At 35.5% G+C, this 10,880-nt stretch overlaps 1 long non-coding RNA gene and 1 pseudogene across 1 annotated transcript; both read left to right on the top strand.

Annotated features, from left to right (window-relative positions):
- Positions 1-1,689: 1,689 nt before the first annotated feature.
- LOC145132894 (uncharacterized) lies at positions 1,690-4,454 on the top strand (annotated as a pseudogene).
- A 2,913-nt stretch (positions 4,455-7,367) lies between these two features.
- LOC145133425 (uncharacterized) lies at positions 7,368-10,452 on the top strand. Its single transcript, XR_013718580.1, has 2 exons — positions 7,368-9,023; positions 9,496-10,452. It is a non-coding gene; the product is annotated as an uncharacterized LOC145133425 (long non-coding RNA).
- Positions 10,453-10,880: the final 428 nt, after the last annotated feature.

The raw sequence follows: 10,880 nt of genomic DNA on the forward strand, positions 1-10,880 counted from the left end.
GTAAAGTACTAGCTCCCTCAAATATAAAAGATTCGGTGCTAGCTTCAACAAGGAAAAAATTATCTTAAACAGAAAGGTAATTTATTGGATAAGTTAAAAGATATATCATAGTTATTATGTTTTAAATCTGCTCATCAGTGGGCATAGGAGAAAATTTCATTTGTTAACTACTTACTTGATTGTTGGTAATAGACAAAGTTTAGCCATCCAACACATTCTCATTTTGTAGGTTTTGTTCATGATTATATTTTATGTTGCCTTCGACCATTAAACGAAGAATTTACTTAAATAATTAGAAAAAATAAATAAACTGAATGTTGCGTGTGATTTAGGGAACTCAAGATCTCATATGACAGCTTCAGATAATAATAATAGTAATAATAATAAAACATATATTTCAGCCTTGGTGGCTACATTGTTGACTTTTCAAAGTGAGCTGTGAGTTGAAGTCTACCATGACATAGATTAATGGATCATGACATGTGTACACATTGACTAGTAATCTTCAACAAAATATTTTATTTCGAGTTCACTATATTAAAATAATAATGTAATTTTTTTATATTATATGAAAAAAGAGATTGTAAGCATTGGGCTATACCTTGGGGCAAGTTTGACTTGATCGAAAAACCTGACCGTTTCATTTTAGCCAAGGTTTCTGATTTTACTTGTTAGAGCTGTTGGAATAAATAGAACCCATTTCCATAAATAGGTTGAAATTGTTAATTCTAATAAAACCCTAATTTACTTTACAAGAGCATGTTATACTCTAAAAGATAAGATGACATTTTGAATATGAAATTATAGAAATGATCTTTTATTAGGCTTTTCAACCGTGAAACTTGCTAAGTCAAATGACAAAAAAAAAATTAGTTTCGTGTAGTTATAGTTTATTAAACCATTAAACATCAGAATCATGTTTATAATTTATCATAACACTATTACAATATTTATAAACATTCTTTTGATTCCTTGAAGATGAAAATGCGTGTTTGTCAAGTTATTTTCTATTTATTTAATCCATTGATTTCAATGTTGCTCTTCGGTTATGGCCTTATAAATGAACTAGTTTTCGATCATAACAATATATCTTTGCATTTCAATTTTTTTTTTATATTAAACGAAGTTAAGGTTGATAATGGGGAATCAGAGGGGTTTGGGGCTTCATCTCATTTTCTTAAGTATTTTTTTGGTTGCAACCAAATATACTGGTTTGGGTGTTGGAAATATGAGTGGCATTTGCTCTCATCAAGAGCGACTTGCTCTTCTCAAGTTCAAACAGAGTGTCAGAGATGACTTTGAAATGTTGTCATCATGGGTTGGCAATGACTGTTGCACGTGGGAAAGAATTTACTGTGATGTTGTCACTGGAAATGTTGAAAGCCTTGATCTCAGAGGAGACATGGAGTATTTTTCTTTTTATGTAAGGGAAAGATTACCCCATGATGACTATCGCATAGTTGGTGATGGATTCCAATCAGCCGTGGATGGTCACTACTTAGTTGGGAATCAGGTGAACCCTTCTTTAGCTGAGTTGAGGCATCTCAAATACTTGGATTTGAGTGGGAATGATTTTGGAGGAAGCCGGATCCCTGACTTCATTGGATCCTTCAAACTGCTGAGCTATCTCAATCTCTCTCATGCTGGTTTTCAAGGTATTATTCCTCCCCACATTGGAAATCTTTCTAATTTAAGGGTTCTTGATCTCAGTTCAAACAGAGAGGTGATGACAGATGATATAGCATGGACTTTTGGACTTTTGTCACTCGAGCATCTCGACTTGAGTTGGTTGGATCTTGGTCAAGCAGAAAACTGGGACATGGTGCTTTACATGATTCCTTCGTTAAAAGAGTTAAGTTTGTCATTATGTGAACTTTCGAGTAGGATACTTCCAAACATTAGACACCTGGATCTTAGCTTCAATTCTTTCAAAGCTCCACTCCCTGGATTTTTTCAAAATATGACATCCCTCACATTCCTTGATCTTTCCAACCTTAATCTAAGTTTGTCATGGAATTTTGCAAACTTCCTAAACACAGTTCCTTCTGTATGAGAGCTGTATTTGTTATGGTGTGGGCTGGATAATTCATTTCTTTCTTCTTCTCATCTTAATTTCAGTAGACTTTCAAACATGCAACACCTGGATCTTGGCTTTAACTCACTTGAAGGTGTATTTCCATCTGTTTTATCAAATATGAGTTCTCTAAAAGTCCTTGGTCTTTCAGGAAACCTACTGAATTCATCGGTTCCTATAATGCCTAACCTTCTAGAGCTTGATCTTTCTTTAAACCGGTTTAAGCAGATTGATCATGTTGGAATCTGGAGACAGTGCCACCTGAAACAATTGAGTGCGTCATACAATCATTTTCACATAGAAATGGTTGACTCACCAAAAAACGTATCGGAATGCTCCCATTATGCTTTGGAGTTGTTGGATTTAGATTCGAGTTTAAATGGTACAATTCCAGAGTCACTTGGAAGAATGACCAATTTAAGAGGCTTACATCTATCGGGTGGCAGATTGACAAGTCCAATCCTTGAATCTATAAGAATATTAAGATTTTTAGAAGTATTAGATCTATCTCATAACGAGTTAACCGGTCCCATTCCGACATTCCTTAGGAGACCTTCCGAACTTGACCTTTCTTTTAATCAATTGACTGGTTCCATCCCAGAATCTCTGGGAAGACTTGTTTCATTACAAGCCATTTCGGTGTCTTCAAATATGTTGAATGGAACTATTCCAGTTTCAATTGGGCAACTTGCCAAACTCTATTCTCTAGATATCTCTTACAATTCCTTAGAAGGAATAGTTTTTGAAGCCCATTTTGCAAACCTTACGATGTTGAAGCACTTGAAAGCTTCTTATAACAATAAGTTGACATTCAATGTTTCACGTGAGTGGATACCTCCATTCCAGTTGGTGAATCTTCAACTCAGTTCTTGCAATATCTTAAATGGATTTCCGTTGTGGCTTCAAAATCAAAGGAAACTTAAGGTGTTAGTATTGTCCAATGTTACAATTTCGGGGCCTTTGCCTAGATGGTTGCAGAATTTGCCCATCATCCCTTTCTTAGATCTCTCTCACAATGCACTTAGCGGACCTTTGACAAACCTTCCTAACGGGGGAAATTTTCATGTATCTGGAGTTCCGTCGAACTGGGCATTACTTCTGGAAAATAACCTTTTCAATGGGTCGATTCCAAGGTCTTTGTGCAATATGACATACTTGGAATATCTTGATCTTTCCGGAAATATGCTAACCGGAAAAATTCCCAACTGTCTTGAGAATCTGCAGAACTTATTGGCCATGATATTCAACTCAAATCAGCTTTCTGGTGTCATTCCAAGTTTTATTGCTCTTAATTCTTCATTATTACGTCGGTTAAAATTAAACGACAACAACTTTATTGGTGAACTTCCTTTAGAATTGGGGAATATACAAACTTTAACAGTTTTAGATTTGGGTGATAATAAGTTTTCTGGAAATATACCCGAATGGATCGGGGAAAAACTTGGATCTTTGGTTGTTTTAAGGTTACACAAAAATAACTTCACCGGAAGAATTCCTCATTCTTTGTGCGGACATTTTTTTCTTCAAATTTTGGATGTTGCATACAACAGTTTAACGGGAACCATCCCTAGTTGTCTTGGAGATTTGAATGCCATAGTTAAGAGGAGACAAGAATATTCTCTCGATTCTTTTGTTTTTGATGAGAATGTGATTCAAGGTATTAAAGGTGTTTATCTTGAATATACATCAACTTGGAGTATGGTTTATAACATGGACCTTTCGAGTAATAAACTCGTTGGAGAAATACCGATCGAGCTAACTGCACTTTCTGGGTTGATGGGTCTGAATTTGTCAAATAATCATCTCAGTGGGCATATTCCATACACCATTGGGAACATGACGTTGTTAGAATCTCTTGATTTCTCAAATAATGAGTTGATTGGGATGATCCCTCCAAGCATGGCAGCTTTGACATTTTTGAGCCATTTGAATTTGTCACACAACCATTTGTCAGGACGAATTCCGACAGGAAATCAATTGCAGACCCTTACTGATCCATCAATATATGCTGGGAACAAAGATCTATGTGGGCCTCCATTGCCAAATAGTTGCTCCAAACATGTAGACCCAACAACAATGCCTGAGAAGAAATACGAAGCAGCTGATGAAGAGGCAATGGAGTTTTGTTGTTCAAGAGGCAATGGAGACAGAAGGTTTTCATGTTTGCTGAGGAAACCATTGACAAGATATGCGTTGCAATTGTGATAAGAGTTGCCAAGATCAAGAGAGGAAGAGAAACTGCATAGATCCTCTCGAATGCAAGTGATTTGTAATTCTCGAATATTTTTTTATCAATGACTAATTTGCTTTTTTATACTGGTATTGTGCTTATGTACACTCTTTGGATTTTGGATTTGTATGAATTATATGGATGTTGTTTAAATGTGTCAATTTTGAATATTTTGTTGGATTTGGTATTTATATAAGATCAAGTTGTTAGATCATATTACTATTGAATTAAATTTCATTTAAGTTCACAAAATTAATGAGTTGTAGAATTTGAACTTTATATGCCCTGCTCTCACTCCCACTCTTGACATGTTATTTCCCCGAACGACCTGTTGTTGGATCCATCTCTTTTCATGTACACGGCTCCAAGTAAGAATCATGTAATCGACTCATTATCTATTTTTTCATTTCTATATTTTCTAGTTTTTCATGTAATGAGTGAGGAAGCATACAACAACCTCCTAAATCGCGTTGTTAAAAAGTTCAGATTATTATATAACATTACTGCACTAATTGTTAATCTATTTTTAAAAATAATGAACGAAAGTATTTGTGGGTTAATCCAACCCAACTAGATCCGGTTCAATGGTAAATATTGCTATTTTGACCCAAATGACTTTTCACAACAATCCATTTTAGTTACATGTGCATTCTTTTAGGTTCCATATATCCATTCATCCATTTCAAATCCAATATAGAAGCGTATGGATCGGATCTTCATTTTTTAATTTTATGAATTCTGTTCTTGGGAAAAAGTTAGATCATCCTCCAAAGAAAAGTATCCCCAGCCTTTTGTTTACTTATATACAAGAATCTTTAAACTATTTCTATATATTGTAAATTGCATGAAGTTCAAGTTTCATAGTCTTTGTTGTAGTTTGGGCATCATTATAATAACCTTTTTAGTCCATGACGTCCAAAAGTAAGCTATATATTTAGACTTGCAAAAGTTGAAAAAAATAAAATGAAGACATGGATGGATATGTTATAGTTTGATTATGATGGTCCAGTTTACCCATTTTTTGGAGTCCCATTAACAGACTACGATTACTATGTAATGAATTCTGCATAAATTTTCCACAATTGGAATTCAATTCCATTCCAGTCTGACTTTTGGGTAAATTACTACGGAATGCATTCCTCTGGAATTCACAAAATCCATGACTGCTAGGATTTCACCTTTATGTGGTTCTTGGATATTTAATAATTCAATTTTTTTCTTGTTAAACTTGATTTCTTTGAATAATGACATAACATATATATGAGCAACATGATTCAGGCTCGTTTTCTCAATTTTGAGAGATGTGAAAAAATATCCCCAACAAATGTCTGTCCCTAACTATAAGTAAATGAAAGCACATGGATGCAAATTGTCAAATTTTCAAAATTTGGACTGAAATTGCGAATTTGATGAACCTGCATTCACCATTTCTATAATTTACTATGTGTTTTCGGTAATGAACTCACCTTAGTATGAATTGAATAACCAACACTAAATCCGCATGATCTCAACATGTATGAATATATATATATATATATATATATATATATATATATATATATATATATATATCCTAAACATCATCCTTACTCATAAAATGTCATACGAGTTACAAATAATATTGTGGAAACCATTTTACCATTGGCGGGTGTGGAATATAAATAAACATGAAGATATTAGATATAAAAAACTAACGAACATGATGAGTCAAATGATATTCTCATATAGAAAGATTATAAATAATTCATGAATACAAGTGGCTGAGGAGAGGAATTCTCAACCATGTTGTTTCTGATATAAAGTGACTACATATTTAGTGCAATATCAAATAATGACCACATCCTCCACTTCATATACTAGTGGAAGGAATATGCCTTATACTAACCTAGTTATCACTCAGCATTGTAGAGCATTTGCATCTCCGACAATCTTTTCCTAAATGCTTGGAAATGATGAAGGATAAAAAGAGTGATACAAAGATAAATTTTATATATATATATATATATATATATATATATATATATATATATATATATATATAAAGAATGTTCCATTATGAACAGTACCTGACCATGACCACAAGTATTGTTCATTGGGTTACCCTCCACCTCCACCGGGGTTACTTAATCTATTTGATCAGGTGATACGTTCTTTCCAGAACCCTCTCTATCTCCCACCTTTTAATCTTCCCACCGCCACCCACCCCTTTGATCGTCGCTGCACCTGTTGTTGCTTTCCTAAATCTCTCCAAAGTCGGGGTTGAAGACAATGGCAAAAGTGCCTATTCAATGCTTTCAATCACAGTCAAACCCTACCTAATTGGCTTCAAAATTTCGGTTACTTTACTTGCGGATTCATTTCAAACACTGATTTCATTTAACTACTTATCCTTTCTGACTCCTTTGCCTCCGCTGGGTGGCATGATTGCATTCTTGATCAGCTTCGTTTGCTTCTCTTCATTTATCTCTTTTCTAACACTAATTTTTTCCAGGTATGGTTCTTATTTCTTCGTGCGACAACACTGTCTCCCTCGTTCCAGATAAAGAACAACCCTAAACCTAATATCCTCTAATTCTCTCACTAACCACCGAAGGTAAATCTCTATTTCTCTGTTATTTTTGTCAATGGCTTTGATTGTTGAAAGATATCATCTTAATAATTTTTTCTATGTTTGGTGAAACTCGCACTCCTTTGGAATCAATAATTTAGACTTAATTTTCTACTTCATATGTACTCAATTTCATAATTTTTTACAATTTATTTAGTTATGTTTCTTTTCGATTTTCCTTGTTCCTACAATAGTCTCCACATGAATTGATAGAAAAAGACATGAAAATTTAGGGGTTTGTGTGTTTGATTTAGGCAAAACATATACTTAATATACATAGATATGTAATAAGTTCACCTCATTATGATGCTAATTAGTTGATCTTTTCATTGCTTTTTTGATTCTATATTGTTGAATTTTCAAAGGGTGAAAAGACAGATGAAGAGGGGGGTAAATGAGAAGAATAAATGACCAATGTTTCAAAGACTCCATGTTAATGATACTGAAAAAGGAGGACCACGACCTCCTCCATGGGACAAAAGATGCCTTTATATTAACGATTTAGTATTCCCTTACAGTGGCTCGGTGTTGGTGGGTTGTTGCGGGTTAACCCGAATTGGGATGCCAATTATCCTCTGCCACCATTATCTTTTTCCCAAGTGAGTTAAAAATAATCTCATAATTTATAACATCTCTTTAATCCATAGTCACATAGATCACCATATGATTCACGATCCCCGAACGCCGCGTTCCCAAACGCAGTGCGTTTGCGTTCCAATCAGTGGCCGAAACGCTGCCCGATACGTGTACCCTGCGATCCCGTTTAATCTTCAATTCGGTCCTGGAAACATGAAATCGGCGATCTGGATTGCACAGAAACGTGATTAGGATCGCCAATTTTGGATTTGGGGTCGCCGATTTTGGTTTGAGTGGGAAATTGCTTATCTCTGAAAAAACGTTTGATGCTAGGATAAAGTTATCGATCTCATCTATTCCTGGTATGTTTCTTCGATTCCTACATCCGATTCTTCCAGTGAATCTCGATTCCAGTAATTATTTAACATGCCTCTTATCCCACATCACGACTCACCAGTTCACCCACATTACTCTCTCTATCAGTCTATTACTCTATTGTTCGGTTCTTTTTCTGTTACTCTTCTTCATCACACAGACCCTTTCCAATATATTGTTTCTTTATTGATTTGCTTGGTGTCAAAATGGTATTTGGCAAATCTTTGAACCGCACAGAAGATAATGAAACACAACCACCACCTGAAGCTTTTGTTGATCTTGAGAATGAGGACCAAAGCGCATCAGATATAGGTACATCAGGAAGCAAGAAAACGAATGATAAGGATGCTAGCAGGCCTGTGTTGGAAGAAGTCACTTTTACTGGTTTTGGAACTGGTAAAAATGCAGGGGGGTGGGGGGCAAAGATATGGATTTGCAACCACTGTGAAGTCCAGTACACAAGCTCCTACACTAGAATTCACACACATTTCTTTGGGGCTTAACCTGGGAAGACCGCAGAAATAAGAAGATGTACGGTTATGATTAAGGACCGGGAGAAGCTATAAAGAGTTTTGAGCAAGGTTAAAGCAGCTGAGAGCGGAGGTGTTTCAAAATCCTTAAAGAATTCTATACTTTCGAAAAAAGCAACATCAAGAAAAGGAATTGAGGAATCTTTTGGTCTTATAGAGCGAAATGTGGTTGACATGAATATAATTAGAGGATTGTGTGCTAATGGTATCCCGTTTAACGTCTTGTGGAATCCACATTTTATTGAAATGCTCAATGCACTCAAGAAGGCACCAGAGGGGTAAAAACATCTGTCTAGTGAAAAAACAAGAACCGTATTGTTAGATGAGTGCATGAGAGATGATGAGAAAGACCTAACCCAAGTCAGAGATACTTGGTACACGCAAGGGGTTTCTATTGTTTCCGATGGGTGCTCTAATGTCAAACATAAGCCACTCATCAATGTTCTTGCAATGAATGCTCATGGTGCTATGTTCATGTACGCGGACGATTTCTCGGGGGTCGAAAAAACAGGAGTGGAAATCTCTAAGTATCTTCTTGGAGCTATCGATAAGGTTGGACTGAGCAACGTTTTGCAAGTGGTCACGGATAATGCGGCTAATTGCAAAGCCGCCGGAAGAGAAGTTGAGAAGGTATACAAACATGTATTTTGGTCACCTTGTTGCGTACATACTCGAAATTTGATTTTCAAAGATTTATCAAATGAATTTTTCTGGTTAAATAATACCTATAAGAGAGGCAAAACAATTGTCAAGTACTTTCTAAACCACACTCAAGTCTTGTCAATTTTTCGAGAAAATTCCACATTAGAGTTGTTAAGGGTGGCTAAAAGAAGGTTTGCATCTCACTATATTTTGTTAAAAAGAATCAAGGATTGTAGAGAGGCTCTTGCCACAACTATAGTCCTTAATTCTTGGAGGGAGTGACTTAAAAATGGAGATGAAAACACAAAAGTTCTTGGTTTAAAAGTTGCTGATACAATAAAAGATGATTTGTTTTGGGAAGATGTAGACACTGTTTTAGCAATTACAAAACCCATTTTCCTACTCATCAAGTTTTGTGATGGGGAAGGTCCTAAAATGGGTGATATTTATGAAAAAATAGATAACATGTTGGGGGAGATTAAAGACATTATGCAAGAAAATACGTATTCAAGCTATTACCCGAAAGTTGAGAAGATAGTGTTAGCTAGATGGGAGAAAATGACAATCCCATTACATTGTTTGGGGTTTGCATTAACTCCAAGATTTTATGATAGACAATATCTTCAAAAGTTAGCACCGGGGGGTATTCCAAGGAAAGCTCCAAATCTAGATAAAGAGGTTGTGATTGGTGTCATGAAAGCATTCCATAGAATGTCCGAAAATGAAGAGGAGGAACGAGTGTTACGAGAACAATTCGTCACATTCCATATGAAAAAAGGAATCTATTCCATGGCGGCTACAAAAACGGATGCCGTGATAATGGATGCAATAGATTGGTGGTCAACATATGGAGCTGAAACCAGAATTAGCCGTGGTAGCAAAGAAGTTACTTTCCCAACTGATTAGTAACTCTTCGGCTGAAATAAATTGGAGTACCTTCCTTACATTCACAATGTGAAAACAAATAGGTTAAATTGAAAAAGAGCCGACAAATTGGTTTTCATTCACTCCAATATTCGACTCCTATCTCGTTTCTCAGGTTCATATAGAGCGGGCCCATACAAAAGTGGGACATGAATCCCGAAAGCACTTACATTGAAGGCTCAAATTCACGATTAGAAGAAATGCTTTGGGAGAATTTAGATGAAGACATGGAGAATGGGCAAGGAAAAAGACAACGCCCACATTGAAGAAATGTTTTCTGTTAATCTGTTTTTTGGGAATTCTGTTACTGTTTTTGTTTTTTAGTGTTGGAAACTTGGAATCTGTTTTGATGTGTTGCTGGAAATTTGTTTTGATGTGTTGCTGGAAATCTATTTTGATGTATAAAAATTATGTTTTTTTTCCTGTTAATGTGTTTTTAGGGAAGTTTATTGGAAATATCAAATATGTATTGAAGTGTTAGTTTATTACTTAACTGTTTTTTAAAGTAATTTTGCTGGGAAATATTAAAATTCTGTTTTTTTTTTCCAGTTAATGTGTTTTGAAGTATTATTTTTTTTTTTTTCCTGTTAATGTGTTTTTAGGGAAGTTTTACTTATTGAAAACTTTGTTTTTAAGTAAAATATGGCTGGATTTTTTGTATTAACCATGGGTACACTGTATCGAAATATACGATACACCCTATCAGAACGTACCGGGACGTACCGAAATGAACCTACCCCCGCCGTATCCGATACGTTCTAACTGTCGAATTGCGTTCCCGATCCTCGTTCCCGTATCGGACCGTACCGCCGTATCCGATACGTCCTAACCTAAGTGACTATTGTATTATTGTAGGATGATGTGACTAGAAGGGGTTTGTTTTTCCACAAAAGCAGAAAAAAAAACAACACGAATCAAGGT

Source organism: Lactuca virosa, chromosome 8 (assembly GCF_052849685.1).
Source record: "Lactuca virosa cultivar CGN04683 chromosome 8, Lactuca_virosa_CGN04683_v6, whole genome shotgun sequence".
Classification (NCBI taxonomy): domain Eukaryota; kingdom Viridiplantae; phylum Streptophyta; class Magnoliopsida; order Asterales; family Asteraceae; genus Lactuca; species Lactuca virosa.